The 22,669-nt window shown below is 39.1% G+C and overlaps 2 pseudogenes; one reads left to right on the forward strand and one right to left on the reverse strand.

Moving 5' to 3' along the window:
• The first annotated feature begins 8,337 nt into the window (after nt 1-8,337).
• Nucleotides 8,338-11,208, forward strand: LOC112610928 (annotated as a pseudogene).
• A 359-nt stretch (nt 11,209-11,567) lies between these two features.
• On the reverse strand, nt 11,568-22,112 carry LOC112610695 (annotated as a pseudogene).
• Between the last annotated feature and the right edge of the window lie 557 nt (nt 22,113-22,669).

A 22,669-nucleotide genomic window follows, 5' to 3' on the forward strand; every position in this document is an offset into this window, starting at 1 on the left:
ACATGTATACCTATGTGACAAACCTGCACATCCTGCACGTGTATCCCAGAACTTAAAGTATAATTTTAAAAAATGGCAGTCTAGATGAAGAATTGGACTAATGTCCTCAATGTCTCACCTTGTCTATGTATCATCCGTGTTCATTGCATGGACCAGCCCATAGCAGCATAGGCAAACTGCTATCTATGGGGTAAGATCTGAGAATTTCCTAACCTCCAAAATTTCATCCATTATCTACTTGAAATAAAATGATTAGAGTTGCTGTTCCTTCCAATCACTCATTTGCATTCAAATATTCCCTGGAAGGTAACAGCCTGAAGTCACTATTAGTTAGCTCCTAGCTAGGATTACAAGACAGATAGCTCTGTGGGATAACAACACTGAGTGGGTGTTTCCATACCCCACGTTCTGGTACCTGGAGCTGGGTTACCAGAACTAGAGTGGGAGGGAGCTTTAAGTAGGGCAGAGAAGATCCAAAGCTAATTTTGCCTTTGCCACTATGTTCAGGAGCTCCCAACTTGGCCTTGCTACAGCTGCTTTGACAGGTATCATAAATGCCTCCTATGGTTTACAGAAAATCTCTTTTTTTTTTTTTTTGTTTAGCTAATGCTGTATCCATGCAACAAGAAAGTCACCAATTTAAAAAGTGAGAAATTTAGTTAATCAAGAAGTTGTTTTGGCTTCAAGACACCAAACTAGTTTGGCTGATTTGTCACTGATTTAATGAAAAGTGCTGGGGTCATGTAGTTGCAATCCAATTAAACATTGTTTCTTTCCGCCTCTCCCCTACTGGGGACAGTGGAAGACAACTTAGTAGTTAGGCTTAAATTGGGAAAATGATGATAAGCATCAAAAAAATTTCAAAAATAGGTTTTTCTTCCAACTTCTCAAATTTATACCTTTTCATTTTAATTGTGCTAGGCCAGCATTTACAGACAAACTCTTATAAACTCACTTTGCATTCGAACTGACTATTTCAGAAAGGACTTATTGAGCTTGCATTTGCTAGGTTGATCACTTTGAAGCAAAAAAAAAAAAAAAAAAAAAAGAAGTTCCAGTTTGTTTTCAGAGTAGCGTTAAAGAGTCCTAACTCCAATCCACTAATTCTGAAAACAAAAGTAGTTAAAATTATTTGAGATTTCACTTAGATAAAAAGTTACATACAGTTATATTGTGCTTACTAACAGATAAAATAGTAAAGGATGATTAACAGGCATAATTATTTGACTGCCATTATAAATCAGAACAAACAAAATGTTCCTATTTCTAGATCTGTGGGAAATATTTCCAGAATAAAGTGCAAAACATTGAGATGACACTCAGATCACCAGTAAAAGGTCTAAGAAATCATCAGAGAAAAAGAATCACAAATGCAACTGATCCTCAGAATCCTGCTGCTCACGTATACCCTTTCTGACTGAACTTGCTAAGTCAACTCTCTTAAACTATTCACTAACACACCCATTACTCTACATAGTGAAAAAGAAAATAAAATAACTTTTTGAAATAAGGTTTAAAGGAGGTATATTGTACAACATTGTGACTACAGTCAATGATATATTGTATTCTTAAAAAACACTGACAGTAGATTTTTAAGTGTTCTCACCAAAAAAATAACTATGTGAGATAATGCATATATTAATTAGCTTGATTTAGCCATTCCACAATGTAACATATTTCAAAACATCACAATGTACACGACATATACAATTTTATTTGTCAAAGTAAAAAATAATACAGACACCCTAAACTCCTTTAAAAAATAAAAATTGGCCGGGCGCGGTGGCTCACGCCTGTAATCCCAGCACTTTGGAAGGCCGAGGCGGGCGGATCACAAGGTCAGGAGATCGAGACCATGGTGAAACCCCGTCTCTACTAAAAATAGAAAAAATTAGCCGGGCGCAGTGGCGGGCGCCTGTAGTCCCAGCTACTCGGGAGGCTGAGGCCGGAGAATGGTGTGAACCCGGAAGGCGGAGCTTGCAGTGAGCCGAGATTGCGCCACTGCACTCCAGCCTGGGCGACAGAGCGAGACTCCGTCTCAAAATAAATAAATAAATAAATAAATAAAAATTTAAAAAAAATAAAAATTAAGTTTTTTCCCTCTGGCCATCAGTTGCCTAACCATTCTCCCCCATCCCATCAAACTGTTGGGAATGTATTTATTGTTTTTATTAGCAAACATTTATTGAGTGTTTACTGTATATCTGGCAAAAATGTTAAGTATTCTGCATGTAGTATTCCAAAGGGAAAGGGTCTTTTATAATCAATATATAATGCATCACATTACATTGTAGTGGCTATGAATTCAGTTTATTGGGAGTAAAAGAGAATAAACGGATAATGGCTCATAAATGTTTTTCCTAAACTCTCTTTAAACTACAATGTATCAATCTTTTTACTACTCCAGATTGAAATTTAAGGGAAAAAAATGTTTAAATATGTTAAACACATAATAATTCTGGGAACTTACATATGAAATTTTCATGTTTCAAAAACTCCCAATACAGTTGTAGGAGGTGAGATTCCACATTAAAATATATCAAGTGACAGAACAGCTTTGAATATTGGAAGCACTTATGTCACAGACTGGCAGTAAGAGTTGGCTGACTGAATTACTGATCCTTCAAGTTCTCATCTCAGAGTTCCAGAAGGTTCCTACGAAGTTTCTTACACTGGGAAACTTTCAAGATTTCAAAACAGGGTTTGTTTTCTCATCATTTTCCCTGACGAACTTTTAACATTCTGTTTCCAAATAGATGAACAAATCATTTCACAAATGGCAAGTGGTGAAGCTGTACTTATTGGAAAGATAAAGATGAAACAAACCTGCCAATACAAAACATCAAATTTCATAAAGGTGCAGATAAAAAAAGTTGCTATTGATTGGACTTGATGCACATACATGTCAGCAGCCTTAAAGCTCTGTTCCATGAAGCATTTAAATGACTGCGACTAAAATTATTTCCAATGAGTCAGAAAACGGGTTGTTCCAAATAAGCAAAAGCCTGTCTTCTTAATAACATACTAAATTTTGTCCTTGTACCCCTGTTTTTATATTGAGGACCTCTTGATTTTTCTCTTTCATGCAACTTCATTTTTACTGTGCATTTTCATATGTTACCCCATTATCAGTGTCTGTAATTCTGTAGATCATTGTGGTAGATTTTATTTTTATTCCCAACTATTTGCTGATCCTTCCAGTGGGGTGACTTTGCTCTCTGCTCCATTGATGTCAGGCCTGGCCATGTGAGTTGCTTTGGTCCAGAAAATGGGATGGAAATCATGGCACCATTTCCAAACTTAAACTTTGAAAGTGACCACAGGTGACCTCTCTGTCTTTCGCCTCTGCCAAGAACACAGTCATGTCCCAGGTAGGCACCTCTTTGGCCTGAAGCATGGAGGAGAAGCACAACTAACATGAATGAGAAACAAATCCACATGGCTGTAAGCCTCTGAGGTCTGGAATTCACCCAGTATTCCTTAGACTATTGTTGACTAAGGCAATCAACGGCCTTCACATTTTTTAACTGTATATATCCTAAAATAATTTTGAGAAACTATAGGTCTCCTCTAAATGGTTAAAGTTAACAGCTAAAACTTTCCATTGTATGCCTTAAAATGTTCAAAAGTTGTCATTTGCAGCACATTGTAAAAATCAACCATTTAAATAAAACTATTCCATCATTCTTTCAAACCTGCCAAATTGGGTAAAATGTCTAGTCGTAAAACAAGCTATCATGTGCTTTAAAATGACATAAATAAGTTTTCTTTGATAGTCAGAAAATTTACATCATTCCTTTTTGCTCCAAAACTTATATTTTTCAATTTACTTTCCCCACAAAGTCGAATTCTGGTATTATCAGTCACCTGTTCAAACTCATTCAAAATTAAATCCATTACTCTTTTTTCATTTTTATAGATGTAAGCAATTAAAAAATTCTTCACATAGGTAAGTAAATTAGAATGAAAAAATGTTGCTTCTTACTTAAATGCCCAACATTATATTGCAATCTGTCAAAAATTGTTTTAATGTTTTATTGACTGACAGCTCAGTTAGATTCTCCTTTAATTTTGTCAAAACCTAAGAATTGTAAATAACTGAGTTTTAAAATTATTCATTATCTAGACACTATACTCATTCACTTAATTTCTGAGAATTATTTTTTAAATGGCTTTACTGAGGCTTATCAACAAATACATAATTATACCTGTTACTCCACGTGAAAACATTTTGTGTAATCTAATATGGAGTGAATTTGGAAAATCAAAATATTGTTAATTATAGTACTCCTTACTCAAAATATTTTTGACAACTTTTTTTTTTTTTTAAGACAGAATTTCACTTTTGTTGCCTAAGCTGGAGTGCAATGGCACGATCTCGGCTCACTACAACCTCCACCTCCTGGGTTCAAGCGATTCTCCTACTTTAGCCTCCCAAGTAGCTCGGATTACAGGCACAAGCCACCACACCTGGCTAATTTTTTGTATTTTTAGTAGAAACGGGGTTTCACAATGTTAGGCAGGCTGGTCTCAAACTCCTGACCTCAGGTGATCTGCCCGCCTCGGCCTCCCAAAGTGCTAGGATTACAGGCATGAGCCACTGTGCCCGGCTGATAACATATTTTTATCTGATCATTCAATACATGCATCCAAACCTCATAACTGCAGACTCAGCTCTGTCAATTTATGGAGGTACCCACCATGCAAAGCCAGTTGTCATCACGAAAACCAATCAACCAAATTGGATTTGCTTTCTATTAGAAAAAGTCTGTCCTCATTTTTCAATCTAAGTAACCGTTAACACATGTTCTTGTAACAAGTATCTCACTTCTGAATTCTAACGCAGATGCATAGTATTGGAACAGATCTTTCCCATGAGGTTGCTACCTGGACAAAATAAGGCTTCTCTAACCTTCAATATTTTCAAGCATCTTTAGGAGCAACCATGTTTTACTGCTATGTCTCTTCCTTCTGTCATGAGCACTGTCACACACCAGGTAGGAGCTGCTCTGTGACTGCATCCGGAAGTGAAGAGAGAATGGAGTATATTCTCTTCACTCTCCTCTCATGTGTCTCTCCCCAGGAAGTATTGCACTTACTGACAAGTAGGGGATATAAGAAAATGCCATCGCTTCTGCTACCCTACTTTACAATATATTTGAGTTTGGAGAATTGCCACAGAAGCTGAAATACCATGTCTAATGCCACAGTTTTCACCCCCCCGAAATATGTAAAAGACAGAGAAAGTTACAAAATCCTTTAATCAGTGAAATCATCATCATAACTGATATTTTTCATTGGATTAGAGGTTTTTATACCTCTGAACTATTCACTGTGGGAAGATTTCAGAGGTGTGAATTTATGCCTTTCTTTTGGAAAGTGAAAACAAAGGCAGAAAAGAAGGATGCACGTGGCTTCCTGAATTGCAGGCTCCTTTCCAAGACAATAAATCACAGAAAAGAGTATGTATGGATGTTGAACATATGTCAACTGATGCCCTTAAAACAATTTGTCCCCACGTAGCTTTTGGAAAGATGTCCTATTCTCCAACAGGTACCAGAACCCCAATGTTGCCGTAGATGTCAAAGCAACTGGGAAGATTATATGTAATTCACAATTCTTGAAAAATAAGACATTTTATTCTCTACTATGTGCATGAATTTTCTATTACCACATAACAAACATCAGCAGAAGAAAATACACATTTATTACTTCATAGTTTCCATGGGTCTAAGTACACACAATCCCGGCACATCTTCACTGGGTCTTCAGCTCAGGGTCTCACATGGCTGCCTCAAGATATCAGCTGGTGCTGCAATCTGAGGCTGAGCTCCTCTTCCAAGCTCACTGGTTACTGAAAGGATCCAAGTCTTAGGATTGTAGGACTGAGGCTCTCTCTCCCAGAGGCTGCACATGTTCCCTGCCATATGACCCTCTCCACCATGTGGCAGTTTGTTTCCTCAAAGCCAGCAGGACAACGTCTCTGCTGCTTCTTTTCTCTCTACCTCTAGACCCTCCTCTAAAAGGCTCAACTGATTAGGTCAGGCCTCCCAAAGTAATCTCCCTTTTGGTTAACCCGAAGTGAACTAATTAGAGGGCTTAATTATATCCGTAAAATTCCTTTACCTTTGCAATATAATGTAACATAATCCAAAAAGTAATATTCCATCATTTTTGCTATGGTCTACTGGTTAGACACAAGCTACAGGCTCCACCCAGTCAAGAAAAAAGAGTTTTACAAGGGGTGAGTCATTGGGCATCATCTTAGAATTCTGCCTACCACACTATTTAAGCCAAAAATAAAATTAAAATTATGAATATAACAAACATGGAGTGTTTTCTTCAAGTTTTAGAATACAAAATGTAAAGGACGGCCCCTAGAGCACTCATTATTTGGTGATTCTTAGAAGGATTACCAGGGAAATTAGCTTACAACATAGATTTTCCTAGCCCCACTCCTAGAGATTCTAATTCAGCTGGCAAGGAGTCGACCAGGAATCAGCATTTTAGGTAAGTTCTCCCTGATGATTCTGATATAAGCTCTGACCACACATTGAAAACCCCTAAATAGTGCTTCCATAATTAAAGAATGACTTACATTTTCCTAAGGCTCTGCAGTTTGGGCCAAAGAATTCCTCCAAATGGGCTTCTTAGCCCCTTTGTTTTATATAAGCTATATTTCACAGGCTCTACCTCTCTGCTTAGCACCTAACATATTGAGAAACCTTTATATAGGTTCAGGAAGTACCCTTCTGTGTAGAGTCTTTCTTGTAAGAGTAAGCAGACAGCCTTCTCTCTGCTGTAAACCAAATATAAATTTTTTAAATAGCATGGAGTGGATAGAAGCCTGGTTTCTTCTCCAACCGGAGTTTCTACCATTCTTGAGAAAAGAATGGGAAAGGACAAAAGTCTAACTCTAAAGCAGGCCAAGAAACTCCCTTAAGCAGTGACCACCTCATTGGTATGTTCCCTACTAAGACTTTTGCTGGTTTCTGAAGATAGGACCTCCTTGGACACTCTTTGATCAAAATAGGGTGGGAAAGCAGTGGTGGCCCCAATGATGTGCCTCTGTATTTTCCAGATAGACTCTACCTAACTTATGAAACACAGCAAATGTTCAAGGTGGTACGTAACTTGGGCTAGATTAAATTGTAGGACCTTCAAGTGCCTTCTTTTCAGAGAAGAAAAACACTGGGAAAAGTTCCAGAAGTTACTGAGGGACATCAGGACATCAGTAGACATCATCAGCATCAGTTACAGATACCCAAAGAGTAATAAGGTGCCATAAAGACAAGAGGGAAGAAACCCACAGCACTTGATTCACTCAACTAATAGCTATTGAGTGCTTATAATGTATTGCACCATGCTCTAAGCCTTATCATGGCCCCTCTACATTTTGCACTAGAGAGAAGAGATTTGCTTTCTCACTGCCTGGTTTTGCCCCTTCTTGAAAAGCTTATAAAACCATACTCCTCTCAGCATAGGATCACCTGTGATCAAAAGAAAGAAGGGTGCTTTGACAATTGTTCCTTCCTCCCTCTTAATCCAAGGATACCAAACCAGGCCAATTACAGTTCCCCCTTGCAACTTGACCTTGACTTCTAAGCAAAATTCTCAAAGATAGAAAAAGAGGCAGATCAGTGCGGCTCTTAGGAAGCAGGGAATAATGCACGTGCCTCAGTCCCCATGTGGGTAACCCAGAGAGAATAGGTAAAATAAAGGAACCAAGATGTGCTGCCTCATAAGATGGCTGAGGTTGAAACATGCACTGTTCTACTTTCCCCACATGTTAAACTGGCAGTTCACACTGGCTGACCCAAGTAAAATATCTGAGTAGGCAAAATGTGACTGTGTCAACCCAACCTTCCAGGTCATATTTACATTCTTTCCCGCCATAACCCTTCCTGTGTGTCCATGTTATCCTTCCTGGATTCTACATACTATATCTTTGAGTTCTCTTCCTATTAAAAAAACTTCTCGGGAAAGAATCAGAAAGCCATTTATATGACCTTAAAACACAGGTTGATTTTTTTAATCTTTATTTTTATTGTAGTTTAACAAATTATAGTTGTATATATTTATGGAGTACAATGTGAGGCTATGATTTATGAATACAGTGTGAACTAAATCAACCTAATTAACATATTCATGACCTCAAATACCTATGTTTTGTGGTGAGAACACTTGAAACTTTCAGTAATTTAGAAATGTGCAATGGATTATTATTTACTGTATTTGAAAATGTTACCTAATCAGTTGTCACTACTGTATCTAGAAACCAATCTTGAAAATGTGTGATGGCTTTCTTAGTGCCATCTGCTCTTGGAGCCACCACTGCCACCCTGAGTCACTGCCTGTGCAGCTCTGGCCACCTGGCTCCCCATACTAGCTGCCGATATTTGGAGTTCTTACAACATGGCAGACATTGACAACAAAGAACAGTCTGAATTTGATCAAGATTTGGATGACGTTAAAAAAGTAGAAGAAGAAGAAACTGGTGAAGAAACAAAAATCAAAGCACGTCAGCTAACCTTTCAGATGATGCAAAATCCTCAGATTCTTCAGCTCTTCAAGAAAGACTTGATGGTATAATAGAAACACCAACAATGTATCCAACAGGATACACTGAAAGCCTGCCTAGGGTAGTTAAAAGACAAGTGAATGCTCTCAAAAACCTGTAAGTTAAATGTGCACATATAGAAGCCCAATTCTATGAGGAAGTTCACAATCTTGAAAGGAAGTATGCCGTTCTCTGTCAGCCTCTATTTGATAAGCGATTTGAGATTATTAATGCAATTTATGAACCTACAGAAGTGAATGGAAACCAGAGAATAAGATGAGATCTCAGAGGAGTTGAAAGAAAAGGCCAAGATTGAAGATGAGAAAAAAGATGAAGAAAAAGAAGATGCCAAAGGAATGCCTGAATTTTGGTTAATTGTTTTTAAGAATGTTGACTTGCTCAGTGATACTGAGAGGTGACAATGTGCTAGCAGCCCTCACTCTCAGCGCCTCCTCAGCCTCCTCGTCCACTCTGGCAGCGCTTGAGGAGCCCTTCAACCCGCCACGGCACTGTGGGAGCCCCTCTCTGGGCTGGCTGAGGCCGGAGCCTCCTCCCTCTGCTTGCCGGAAGGTGTGGAGGGAGAGGCGCCTGCGGGAACCGGGGCTGCGTGTGGCGCTCACGGGCCAGTGCGAGTTGTGGTGGGCACGGCTGCAGTCTCTGAGGGCCCCGCACACGGAGCAGCAGGCCAGTGCTGCAGGCCCAGGGCAGTGAGGGGCTTAGCACCCCGGCCAGCAGCTGCAGAGGTTGGGCAGGGTCCCCCAACAGTGCCGGCCCGCCCGCGCTGCACTCAAATTCTCACCGGGTGTAGCTGCCTCCCCACAGGGCAGGGCTCTGGACCTGCAGCCCGCCATGTCTGAGCTCCCTCCACTGCGGTGGGCTCCCTCACGGCCTGAGCCTCCCGGACAGGCGCTGCCCCCTGCTCCCATGGTGCCCAGTTCCATGGACAGCCCAAGGGCTGAGGAGTGAGGCGCAGCTGGGGACTGGTAGGCAGCTCCGCCTGCAGCCTGGGTGTAGGATCCACTGAGTGAACCCAGCTGGGCTCCTGAAGGGATGGGGACTTGGAGAACTTTTATATCTAGCCAGAGGATTGTATGTGCACCAATCAGCACTCTGTATCTAGCTAACCTAGTGGGGACTTGGAGAACTTTTCCTTCTAGCACTCTGTGTCTAGCTCAAGGATTGTAAATACACCAATCAGTACTCGGTGTCTAGCTCAAGGTTTGTAAATACACCAACTGGTACTCTGTATCTAGCTAACTCTGTGTCTAGCTAACCTACTGGGGACTTGGAGAACTTTTCCATCTAGTACTCTGTGTCTAGCTTAAGTATTGTAAACGCACCAATCAGCGTTCTGTGTCTAGCTCAGGGTTTGTAAATACACCAATCAGTACTCTGCGTCTAGCTCAAGGTTTGTAAATACACCAACTGGTACTCTGTATCTAGCTAACTCTGTGTCTAGCTAACCTAGTGGGGACTTGGAGAACTTTTCTGTGTAGCACTGTGTCTAGCTCAAGGATTGTAAATGCACCAATCAGCACTCTGTGGAATTCCACAGAGCTTCACTCCTGAAGCCAGCGAGACCACGAACCCACCTGGAAGAAGCAACAAACTCCGGACACACTATCTTTAAGAACTGTAACACTCACCGCGAGGGTCCGTGGCTTCATTCTTGAAGTCAGCAAGACCAAGAACCCACCAATTCCCGACACAATATGCTTCAGGAACGTGATGAACCTATTCTGAAGCACTTGGAAGATATTAAAGTGAAGTTCTCAGATGCTGGCCAGCCCATGAGTTTTGTCTTAGAATTTCACTTTGAAACCAATGAATATTTTAAAAATGAAGTGCTGACAAAGACATATAGGATGAGGTCAGAACCAGATGATTCTGATCCCTTTTATTTTGATGGACCAAAAATTATGGGTTTTACAGGGTGCCAAATAGATTGGAAAAAGGAAAGAATGTCACTTTGAAAACCATTAAGAAGCAGCAGAAAGACAAGGGACGTGGGACAGTTCGTACTCTGACTAAAACAGTTTCCAATGACTCTTTCTTTAATGTTTTTGCCCCTCCTGAAGTTTCTGAGAGTGGAGATCTGGATGATGCTGCTGAAGCAATCCTTGCTGCAGACTTCGAAATTGGTCACTTTTTACCTTAGTGTATAATCCCAGGATCAGTGTTATACTTTACTGGGGAAGCTACTGAAGATGATGATGATGATTATGATGAAGAAGGTGAAGAAGTGGATGAGGAAGGAGAAGTAGAAGGAGATGAGGAAAACGATCCAGACTATGACCCAAAGAAGGATTAAAATCCAGCAGAGCACAAGCAGTAATGAAGCAGGATGTATGTGGCCTTGAGGATAACCTGCACGATAGTACCCTAAACACAACTCTTATTCACTTACAGCCTTATGTTTTTGTATTTTCTTGGTAGACTAGGTTAATTTTTTTAAACGACAGGAAACTGATATTTTAAAGACCAATTTGTTCTACCTGGCATTTTAACTAGTTTTTCTGCCCGAGACGTTGAATGCACAAATTCTGTCACACTTGTTCATTCATTGCTACATAATTTGGTTCTTCTGGAATATTTTTATGTGGCTCTTGGAGTACAGCTGGGAAAATTAACAACTGTTAAAGGAAACACTTTTTTGTGATTTTTTTCTTGAAGAACCAAAGTATTTTTTCAGCTGGTTGTTGAATAGGGTTAAGTCCACTCAGATTAGCTGTGCCTTTCATTGCTTTGTTATAGAAATGCAGTGACTTATACTAAGACAATTCATCATTTAAAACAAATTGGCAACACAACTATATAGTTAAGAATTTCCAGTATAAGCACACCCAGTAACTGTATTAGATTGTTAATGGCTTATTGTGTTATAGGTGACATAGTTAACCGTAAAGTAACCTGACTTAGTATAGTTACTGGTACCACAGTGAGGTGAATAGAACAGGATTTTCATAATTTAGACTGCATTTAGCTGTACTTTTAAATTTAACCTCCATTAACTAAGCATCTTTTCTCTGTCGTAGGGGTCTACCTTCTGCTTCCCTAGAAAGGATGAATTTCCATCATTTGACAAGCCTGTTTTCAAGTTATTTGTTGTTTGTTTGCTTGTTTTTGTTTTTGCAGCCTAAAATTAAAATTTCAAATATAAAAATGAAATGTGTGATGATGCTTTTTTAAATAGCTGTGAAGAAATTATTGTGTGCTTGTTCTTACTTTGTCCCTATTTTGTTGTATAATATTTAAGTAAAAAGACATTATTTATCCTTATTGAATTTCCAAAACTTATATTTGCATTTACCATTTTTTAATGATGGAGAGAAAAGTTAGTTGTCTTACTTTGATAAGCTTGGCACAGGACCTATCACTTTTTGATGCTTTGGATCAAAATTCTGTCACCAGAATGCTACTAATTAGTTATATGCAAGGAACAACCTAATCACTTTAATACAATGATTGAAGTGCTACAGGCAGTAACTACTGAACACCAAATCACAGTGTTTTAATTTGTGACATGTTAGAATAATGGGACTTTCTTTAGTAGAAATATTCTGTTAACTAATCCTTGTGCTGTTAAGTTATAGGATTTTGACTCATGGGTCTGAAAAAGGCCCTGCTAAATCTTGAACATCGATACAGTTGAAGCCTTGTCTTCAGACCCAGGAGAAGCTGACAACCAAAATGAACTTCTTTCAAGAGACACAGGAGTTGATTGTATGGACTGAACTAATAGGGGACTGAAATAATTTTTACAGCTTTTTTTGTTTGAAACATTGCTGATTCTTGAGAGCCTGGAGAACTTTTTTTCATTTTGAGCTATCTATAGCATTTAACAATTGAATACAGTATTGTGTTATAAACAGAATTTGAGGCATATTTCTTACTCTGCCTAATTTCTCCAGAATTTATAAATTATGTGTGAATATTCTTTTTATTTATTTATTTATTTATTTATTTATTTATTATTATTATACTTTAAGTTCTAGGGTACATGTGCATAACGTGCAGGTTTGTTACATATGTATACTTGTGCCATGTTGGTGTGCTGCACCCATCAACTCGTCAGCACCCATCAACTTGTCATTTACATCAGGTATAACTCCCAATGCAATCCCTCCCCGCTTCCCCCTCCCCATGATAGGCCCCGGTGTGTGATGTTCCCCTTCCCGAGTCCAAGTGATCTCATTGTTCAGTTCCCACCTATGAGTGAGAACATGCGGTGTTTGGTTTTCTGTTCCTGTGATAGTTTGCTAAGAATGATGCTTAATTTATGGCAATGTGCTTGTTTGCATAAGTTCAACAAGAACCTGTTTGTTTTTAGAACTGAACACAGTTAGAGGAACTGGTCATTTTTCCAGGACTTTGACTGAAATGGCCTTGTGAAAGGTTCCAGCAAGGCCAATTTAAGAGAGCCTATCTGGACAATGATTCTTGCTGCACTTTGTCTGGATAATCAGGCCAAGTGTATGGGACTGAAGCTTATTTTGCAGTCAGACTGGTCCTGCTGAGATTTGTCTTTGGCGGAAGCACTGGACTGTGTTTCAGAAGAAAATGATAGCATTAGATTAACGTTTGAATCCATGCCCCTCCTTAGCATGAGGCAGCCAGAAAGATTAACAACCAGATTCCCCATGATTGAGGCACTGATACATAGAAAAGGGAGACTAAAGCCAACCCAATAGTCCCACAGACAGTTTTTTGTTTGTTTATTTGTTTGTTTGGGATAAACATAGAAAGTGACCCTTCTGGGCTTAAAGCCTGAAACCTACATTTGTTTTATCTGAGTTCTTTCCTCAGGGGAAGACCCCGCAGGCCTCTCAAAAAGTATCAAAGAACTGAAACTCTTCAGATTACCACAACCAGACAATGAGACACCAGGCTCCTCACTCATCATGATTGCTTTCTTACCCCTCTCCAGTTCCTGTTTTCCCATACATAGTTACATTTCTTCTCTGCTATATAAGCCCCTAATTTTAGCAGGTCAGGGAGATGGATTTGAGACTGATCTCCCATATCCTCAGCAATAGAGCCTGATTAAAGCCTTCTTTCTTGACATTACTCATCATCTCAGTCATTGACTTTCTGTGCAGTGAGCAGCAGGACCTAGACTGAACCCCTGGTGTATCAGTAACATATTCACCATGCTGACTAATATATTTCAAAGAAATAAAATACTTATTCCTTCTGTATAATTGAAGATTTGTACCCTTTGACCATCATCTCATTTCCTCCAACTCCCGGCCTGTAGTCACCACCTGCGATGGTTTCAATGTCCTCCACAAAGCTCATGTTGAAACTTAATCCCCAATGCGGCAGTATTGAGAGGTAGGTCCTTTAACAGGTGATTGGATCGTGAAGGCTCTGCCCCCATTCATGGGTTAATCTTTTCAAGGATTAATGAGTTAATGGATAAATGAGTTATCATGGGGAGGAGGGACTGGCGGCTTTATAAGAAGAAGAAGACAGACCTGAGCACACATTAGCACACTCAGCCCCCTCACCTGTAATTCCCTGCGCTGCTTTAGTACCTTTCAGAGAGTCCACACCAGCAAAAAGTCTCTCACCAGAGACAGTCCCTCAACCTACGACTTTCCAACCTCCAGAACTATAAGAAATAAATTTCATTTCTTATAAATTACTCAATTTTAGGCATTCTCTTATAAGCAACAGAAAATGGACTAACACATTACCATTGTACCCTGTTTCTTTGAGTTCATTTGTTCTAGATTCCACATATAAGTAAGAACATGCAGGCCGGGCACGGTGGCTCATGCCTGTAATCCCAGCACTTTGGGGGGCCGAGGTGGGCAGATCACGAGGTCAGGAGATCGAGACCATCCTGGCTAATATGGTGAAACTCTGTCCCTACTAAAAATGCAAAACTTAGCCAGGCGTGGTGGCAGGCGCCTGTAGTCCCAGCTACTCGGGAGACTGAGGCAGGAGAATGATGTGAACCCAGGAGGCGGAGCTTGCAGTGAGTCAAGATAGCGCCACTGCACTCCAGCCTGGGTGACAGAGCAAGACTCTGTCTCAAAAAAAAACAAAAAGAAAAAAAACAGAACATGTAGTATTTGCCTTTCTGTGTCTGGCTTATTTAACTTAACATGTTTTCCAATTTCATCCATGTTGTCACAAATGAAAAAACTTATTTAAGGGTTAATAGTATTCCATTGTATGTGTGAGTGTACAGTGTGTGTGTGTATATATACACACATATACGTATGTGTGTATATACATATATGTATGTGTGTATATATGTGTGCATATACTGTGTGTGGTGTGTGTGTATACACATATATGTACATGTATATACACACATGTATGTGGATATACACACACACACCACACACACACTGTACACTCACACACACGGAATACTATTAAGCCTTAAAAAATACACAAACACGGCTGGGTGCGGTGGCTCAAGCCTGTAATCCCAGCACTTTGGGAGGCCGAGATGGGCGGATCACGAGGTCAGGAGATCGAGACCATCCTGGCTAACACGGTGAAACCCTGTCTGTACTAAAAAATACAAAAAACTAGCTGGGCGAGGTGGCGGGTGCCTGTAGTCCCAGCTACTCGGGAGGCTGAGGCAGGAGAATGGTGTGAACCTGGGAGGCAGAGCTTGCAGTAAGCCGAGATCCGGCCACTGCACTCCAGCCTGGGCGACAGAGCGAGACTCCATCTCAAAAAAAAAAAAATACACAAACACATACACACATGTATGTGTATATACACACACACACACCACACACACACACACTGTACACTCACACACACATGGAATACTATTAAGCCTTAAAAAAATAAGTTTTGTCATTTGTGACAACATGGATGAAATTGGAAAACACGCTAAGTTAAATAAGCCAGACACAGAAAGGCAAATAGACAAACACACACACACACAAAATGCACCACATTTTCTTTATCCATTCGTCTCTTGAACGACACTTAGGTTGATCCATAACTTGGCTATTGTGAATAGTACTGCAACAAACATAGGAGTGCAGACATCTCTTTGACATACTAATTTCAATTTTTTGAGTAAATACCCAGATTGCTGGATCATATGGGGATTCTATTTTATGTTTTTTTGAGGAACAGCCATACAATTTTTCATAATTGCATACTAAGTTACATTCCCAACAGCGTAAAAGGGTTCTTAGCCATTATGACAGGTGTGAGGTAATATCTTATTGTGGTTTTGATTTGCTTTTCCCTAATAATTAGTTATATGGAGCATTTTTGGAAATATCTGTTGGCCATTTGTATGTCTTATTTTGAGAAATATCTGCTAAAGTCCTTTGCCCATTTTCCCCTTTTTATATGCCAAGTCACATTGTCCATTTTTAATCAGATTGTTTTATTTCTATAAAGTTGCTTATGTATTTGGATATTAATGCCTTATCAGATGCATGATTCACAAATATGAATATGATTCACAAATATTTTCTCCCATTCAGTAAATTGTCTCTTCACTGCATTGACTGTTTCCTTTGCTATACAGAAGCTTTTTAATTTGTTGCAGTCCTATTGCTTATGTTTGCTTTTCTTGCCTGTGCTTTTAAAGTCATATCCCAAAAAATCATTGCCCAGACCAATGTCATGGAGCTTTTTCCCTGTGAGATCTGTTCTATAATGTTACAGTTTCAGGTCTTACATTTAAGTTTTTAAATTATTTTGAGTTGATTTTTGTATATGGAGTGAGATAAGGGTCTAATTTCATTCCTCTGCATATGGATATACAGGTTTTTTTCAACACCATTTATTGAAGAGTTATTTTCCCAATACATATACTTGGCACCTTTGTCAAAAATCAATTGACTGTACATGCCTGGGTTCATTTCTGGGCTCTCTGTTCTGTTCCATGAGTCTACTTTTATGTCAGTGTTATTCTGTTTGAATTACTATTGTTTTATAATATAGTTTGAAATCAAGTAATATGATGCCCCTGGCTTTGTTCTTTGTGCTCATGATTGCTTTGGCTATTTGAAGTTTTGGGGGATTCAATATACATTTTAGAAATTTTTTATTTTATTTTATTAAATTTTCATTTTATAAATGAATAGCCAAGTTATGGATCAACCATAAAATGAAAATTTACATTGGAATTTGGACAGGAATTGTACTGAATCTGTAGATTGCTTTGGGTAGTATGGATAATTTAACAATATTCTTTTCATTCATGAACACAGGATATCTTTCCATTTATTTGTGTCTTCCCCAGTTTCTTTCATTAATGTTTTACAGGTTTTCAGTGTACAGATCCTTCACCTCCTTAAATTTATTCTTCCTAGGTTAATTGTATTCAGTATAGCAACTTTAAATGCAATTGTTCTCTTTCTTTTTTGAAATGTTTGTTCTTAGTGTGTAGAAACACTACTAATTTTTGTGTATTGATTTTGTATCCTGCAACTTTACTTTTCTCATTTATTAGTTCTAACAGCTTTTTGATGAAATCATTAGGATTTCCTATATACAACATCATATCATCAGCAAACAGCAGCAACTTAACTTCTTCCTTTCCTATTTGGATCCCATTTATTTCTTCCTCTTGCCTAAATGCTCTGGCAAAAACTTTCAGTACCATGTTGAATACAGGTGGGAAGAGTGGGCACATTTGTCTTGTTCTGGATCTTAGAGCAAAGGGTTTCAATTTTTCACTATGTATAATGTTAGGTGTGGGCTTGTCATATATAGCTTTTATTGTGTTGAGGTACATTTCTTCTATACCTGATTTGTTGAGTGTTTTCATCATGGATGGATGTTTTATTTTGTCAAATAATTTTCTGCATCTAGTGAGATGACATGAGATGATCACATGGTTTTTGTCTTTCATTCTTGCTAATGTGATGTATAACATTTATTCATATGCATATGTTGAACCATCTTTGCTTCCCAGGGAGAAATTCCACTTGATTCTGGTGAATGATTCTTTTAATGTGTTGTTGAATTTTGTTTGCTAGGATTTCATTGAGGATTTCTGCATCTACATTCATCAAAGATATTGTCCTGGGTGAGGTCTGAGACTGGTCCTAGAGGCTGGCTATCTAGGAATTCAAGCCAGATAAAACATCCCACTGTTTCTGGTAGTGACCACAGCATGGCTTTGTGGGTGGGCTATACTGTTAGGTAGTACCTCTGATTTGATGCCACCACTGACAGGCACATAGAGCTACCACCAAGATCCACATGCTCACTGCTGTGGCCTCTGCCTCCTTGCTTTATTTCTTCCTGACCCCTGGTGGTCTAGCTGTGCTGTGCTATTTTCCACTGTGTTGTCTTTGAGGTGAGATGGGAGTGGACTTCCTGGGAAGCATCTCGGAATGTTAGGAGAGCTGGATGTCCACCTCCAGTTCTCTTTCCTTCCGTAGAAACTGTGGTCCCTGGAGATTCCTCCCTGTGTGGCATTGTGCCAACTTGGGGGGTGGGAGGGCAACACAGTCAAAGTGAGATCCTTTCTCTTACCCTTTCCATGCAGCTCCTTTTCATTCCATGGACCACACAGGTGACTTGGGCCCTTTTGCTATTTGGAAGGTGTTCACCAAGGTGTTCTTATCTGTGGATAGCTGCTAGTTTAACTCTCTGTGGGCAGTAGTGAAGCCTGGGACCTCTTATTCTACCACCTTGTTGTCATCACCAAGCAAATTCTTATTGTCTTTATTTTAACAAAGACGTAAGTTTATAAAGGATTCCCTTATGGTGAAAATTAAAGTATTAGTCTGTGGAAAAGACAGATTGGTTTTTGTTAAATTTTTTTAAAGAAAGACAACAAAATTTCTACAATCATTCCATATATGCAGTCCTTTGTACTTAAAGTTTTACAAATATTTGAAAAAAAAAAGTAGGGAAAAATCATGTTCATTCCAGTCTCTACAGTTCTTTGAAACATAATGTTCAGGGTTTCTGTATCAGCTTTAAAAAGAGCTTGAAAGTTGTCACTCTCATCTTTTCAATAAGAAAAACTTCAATAAACTGAAAATCAATGACTTTTCTAGGCTTTGTCAAAGGACCAAGGTTGTAGGGAAACCTATTATTCCAAAATGAAGAGAAACAGGGACATGCAGAGAGTTGCACCTGAAGCAGAAGTCACTGGAGTGACACAATGTTAGAAACATTTAAATGATAATTTTGATAAATTGCTAGAGACTGGGTTTGAACTAGCATAAAGTGAAAAATCTCCTTAGGGTTTGCCAAATCTCTGTGTGCTTTAGAAGATCCGTTCATTGCTTTAACATGGGGAAGGGAAGAGTACCAATTGTGAATACACCCAGATCCTTCGTCATAACAAAAACCTACTGTCTAGAAGAAAAGACTTTGTGAGTCTTTCTTAGCTGGGGAAAGGGATCACTCCCACCTCAGATCCCTCTAGCCTTCCTGCCTCACCTTCCTGTCACTGGGCAGAGAAGAGAGGGAAGAAAGTCAATAGGGATAAGAGGCTCAAGGAATAGATTTGAAATATCATGGCCAGGGAAAGGAGGAGGGAAATAAAAAGCTGTAGCACTAGGAAAAAACAAACTTCTGAAAGTCACGTATGAGAGACATAGTCCCACTGAGACTGAGAATTAATCTTAAGATTAAAGAATACTCATCCTTCACACCTTACTGCTGTACCAACAGGACTCCTCTATAATAACAGTGGATTATGGCTGAAAGAGACGCAAGGGATACATTCTCTCCAAGGAGGAGTACTTAGCTTAACTCCTCATTCTTTAAGTGTGGGCTATGCTTAGGGGTTTTCTTTAAAAACAGTAGAGCATGGAAAGGGTGAACAAAGAGTAATTTTACGGTAATTCAACCTGAAGTCCACTACTTTAGCAAAATTAACATGAGCAGTGATAAGTCCTGTTGGTAGTATGTACGCTTGATATAATGTGAAGAAAATGGCACTTCATCTCTGTGGTCTTCCTCCCAAAAATTCATACCCTGGCCTAATCACAAAGAAAACAGACAATGACCAATTAGGGAATATTATACAAAACGTGTAATCAATACTCAAGGTTTTCAACGTCATTAATGACAAGGAAAGTCAGAAACTGTCCACCAAACAAAGCACAAGAAGATGCAGCATCTAAATGTAATGTGATATCCTGGGTGGGATGCTAGAACAGAAGAAGAACATTAGGTAAAAACTAAGGATATCTGAATGAAGTATGGATTTTAGTTAATCATACAGGCATATTTCTTTTTATTGCGCTTTGCTTCATCGCAGTTTGCAGACATTAAAGTTTTTATGAAATGAAGGTCTGTGGCAACCCTACATCAAGCAAATTTATTGGTACCATTTTTCCAACAGCATGTACTCACTTCAAATCTCTGTGTCAGCATTTTATACTCATGAAGTATTTTTTAACCAAGGTATGTACATTGTTTTTTAGACATAATGCTATTGCACACTTAATAGACTATACAGTATAGTGAAAGCATAACTTTTATATTCACTGGGAACCAAAAAAATATTAACTCACTTTATTGTGATATTTACTTTATTGTGGTAATCTGAAACCAGACTTGTAATATCTCTGTGGTATGCCTATAATATGTTAATGTTGGCTCATTGATTGTAACAAATATACCATACTAACGTAAGATATTGATAAGAGGAGAAACTGGATGCGGGGTGTGAGAAACACATTTACCCATCCAAACTGTGTCTCTGGACTCAGAGACACGAAGAACAGTGGAAGCAAGACTTAATGGTGGTCTTACAAGATCAGGTGTGTGGTAGGCAGGCACATCTGAGGCAGTTACAGCAGCTAACTTATCTCCTAGCATGCAAGTCCTTCCCCCAGTTCCTCATTGGTCTAGTACTATCGGGTTACAATCTTCCTGGATGTCACCTAAGTTTCATTATCCCCCTTATAAGATTATACCCCAGTCCCTTTCCCCACTTAAGTTTTGATTTCCCAATAATGAAACTTTCTTCCCTTTTATTGGCTAACCCCCCTCTACATTCTGTCCACTTATTGTGACTTTCTAGGTGCATGAGCCGTGCAGTTTGTCACATCCGCAGGCTGGCTGCCAGTGCTTAAGATTCACCATGGCTGAAAATGGACCATTTAAATGTTTTCTCACAGGGGTATGTGGAAACTCTCCACACAATTTCATAATTTTTCTGCAAATCTAAATCTATTCTAAAATGTAAAAGTTTATTAAATGCAGTATCCAGCATACCATAAAAAAGTATGAGATGTGAAAAAAGTAACATATGACTGTTAATCAGAAAGTCAAAAAATAGTCAATGAAAGGAGACCAACAGATTAAAAAGTCATTGCAATTAGAATAAAATGATTTTAAATTGACTCTTATAGACTAAATTAACCTATAAGTAGGTTAAATAAATGGGAGTAAAAGATGAACAAAATGAATAAAAATGTGGAGAACATCAAAAGATAAATGAAATTCCTAAAAACTGATTCAAGTATATCCTAAGATTGAAAAACAGAGTATCTGAAATTAAGAATAAATTGGAAAGGCTTAATAGCAGATTGAACATCAGCGCAAAAGACGCATGAATTTGAATACTGTCAATTAAATTATTCATACTGGAGAATGGAGAGAGACGAATGTTGGGGGAAAAATACAATGTGAGAGGCACATGGGCTAATACCAAGTTTTCTAACATACGTGTAAATTGGAGCACATTTATTGACTTGCATATGTTGAACCAATCTTTTTAGACATAATGGTCAAGAACTTTCCAAAACTAATTTTTAAAAACCAAACCACAGAGGGTGGAACAAGATGGAGGAATAGAAGCCACACCATTCATCTCCCCACTGCTGGAACACCAAATTTTAACAACTATCTGTACACAGGAAAGCACCATCACAAGAACCAAAAATCAGGTGAACAATCACAGTACCTGGATTTAACTTCATATATATATATTTTTTTTTTTTTTTGTAGCAGTTGTTAGCATTTAACAAATCTCCCTCCATGTGGTTTCGTACCACCAGGACTCAAGCCCCACCTCCAATACCCTTAATCCTCTCCTCAGCTCTTCTGCTGAAGAATTTGGCCTTCATGATGACAGGTTGCTTTGGTAGATTTTCCTTTCCCAGAACTTTGTAGTAGCGTGATCACACCACATCAATGGTGGGGGCAGGTCCAGTTGTGTCTTTGGCAGCATTCACCTGTGTCTGTACACTGACCAAAGTCCACAATTTATTGGGGTTGGCATTTGAGCAGGAGCTCTGGTTCCTCTTTAAGTGGTAATCCTCATACCAACTTTCCCAGAGGAACCTAGGTGAGGTTTGTCAAAGTTGATCCTGTGGTGACGCTTGCCACCAGCATTACTCCTGCCTCCCGAGTGCTTTTGGTGCTTGCTGATGAGGCTGTGGCTGTGGTTCACATGGCCCAGAAGTTTCTGGGTCTTCCTCAGCCTGAATGGTATGTCAGAAACTCTTGGGTTATAGCCCAGGTTCTTGATTTTTTCCAACAAACAGCATAGCCTGGAGGACACTGGGCTGTCATGATGGGTTGTCATGGATGGCACCTTATATTCTAGTTGGCGACATGCTGCAATGTGAAAGAGTTGCATGGTCTTACCATTTCTCACTATTCTGATGTTTTGTCACTGCTAACACACATTCATTTCTGAAGAATTCTTGGTTTTAACAGAACTCTGTCTCATTACATCTTCACATTGATACGAAAATAAATCAAGGACAAATATAGTCTTATATGACATTAAGTCATAGTTCTTAATTGTGGATATGTGCTCATCAGACTTAGTAGAGGAGTTTTAAATATGCATAACCAGACTTGAAATAAAATTCTCAGTATGGCCCAGGCACATGCATTTTAAGCAAGCTCCATAAATGATTATTTTTTTTTTCCTTCAACTTTTATTTTAAGTTCCGGGGTACATGTGCAGGATGTGCAGGTTTTTCACATAGGTGAACGTGTATCATGGTGGTTTGCTGCACAGATCAACCCATCGCCTAGGTATTAAGCCCAGCATTCCTTAGCTATTCTTCCTGATGCTCTCACTCCTCCAACCTCACCCCAAACAGGCCCCAGTGTGTGTTGTCCCCCGTCATGTGTCCATGTGTTCTCATCGTTCAGCTCCCACTTACAAAAGTGAGACCGTGCAGT

Source organism: Theropithecus gelada, chromosome 17 (assembly GCF_003255815.1).
Source record: "Theropithecus gelada isolate Dixy chromosome 17, Tgel_1.0, whole genome shotgun sequence".
Lineage (NCBI taxonomy): Eukaryota > Metazoa > Chordata > Mammalia > Primates > Cercopithecidae > Theropithecus > Theropithecus gelada.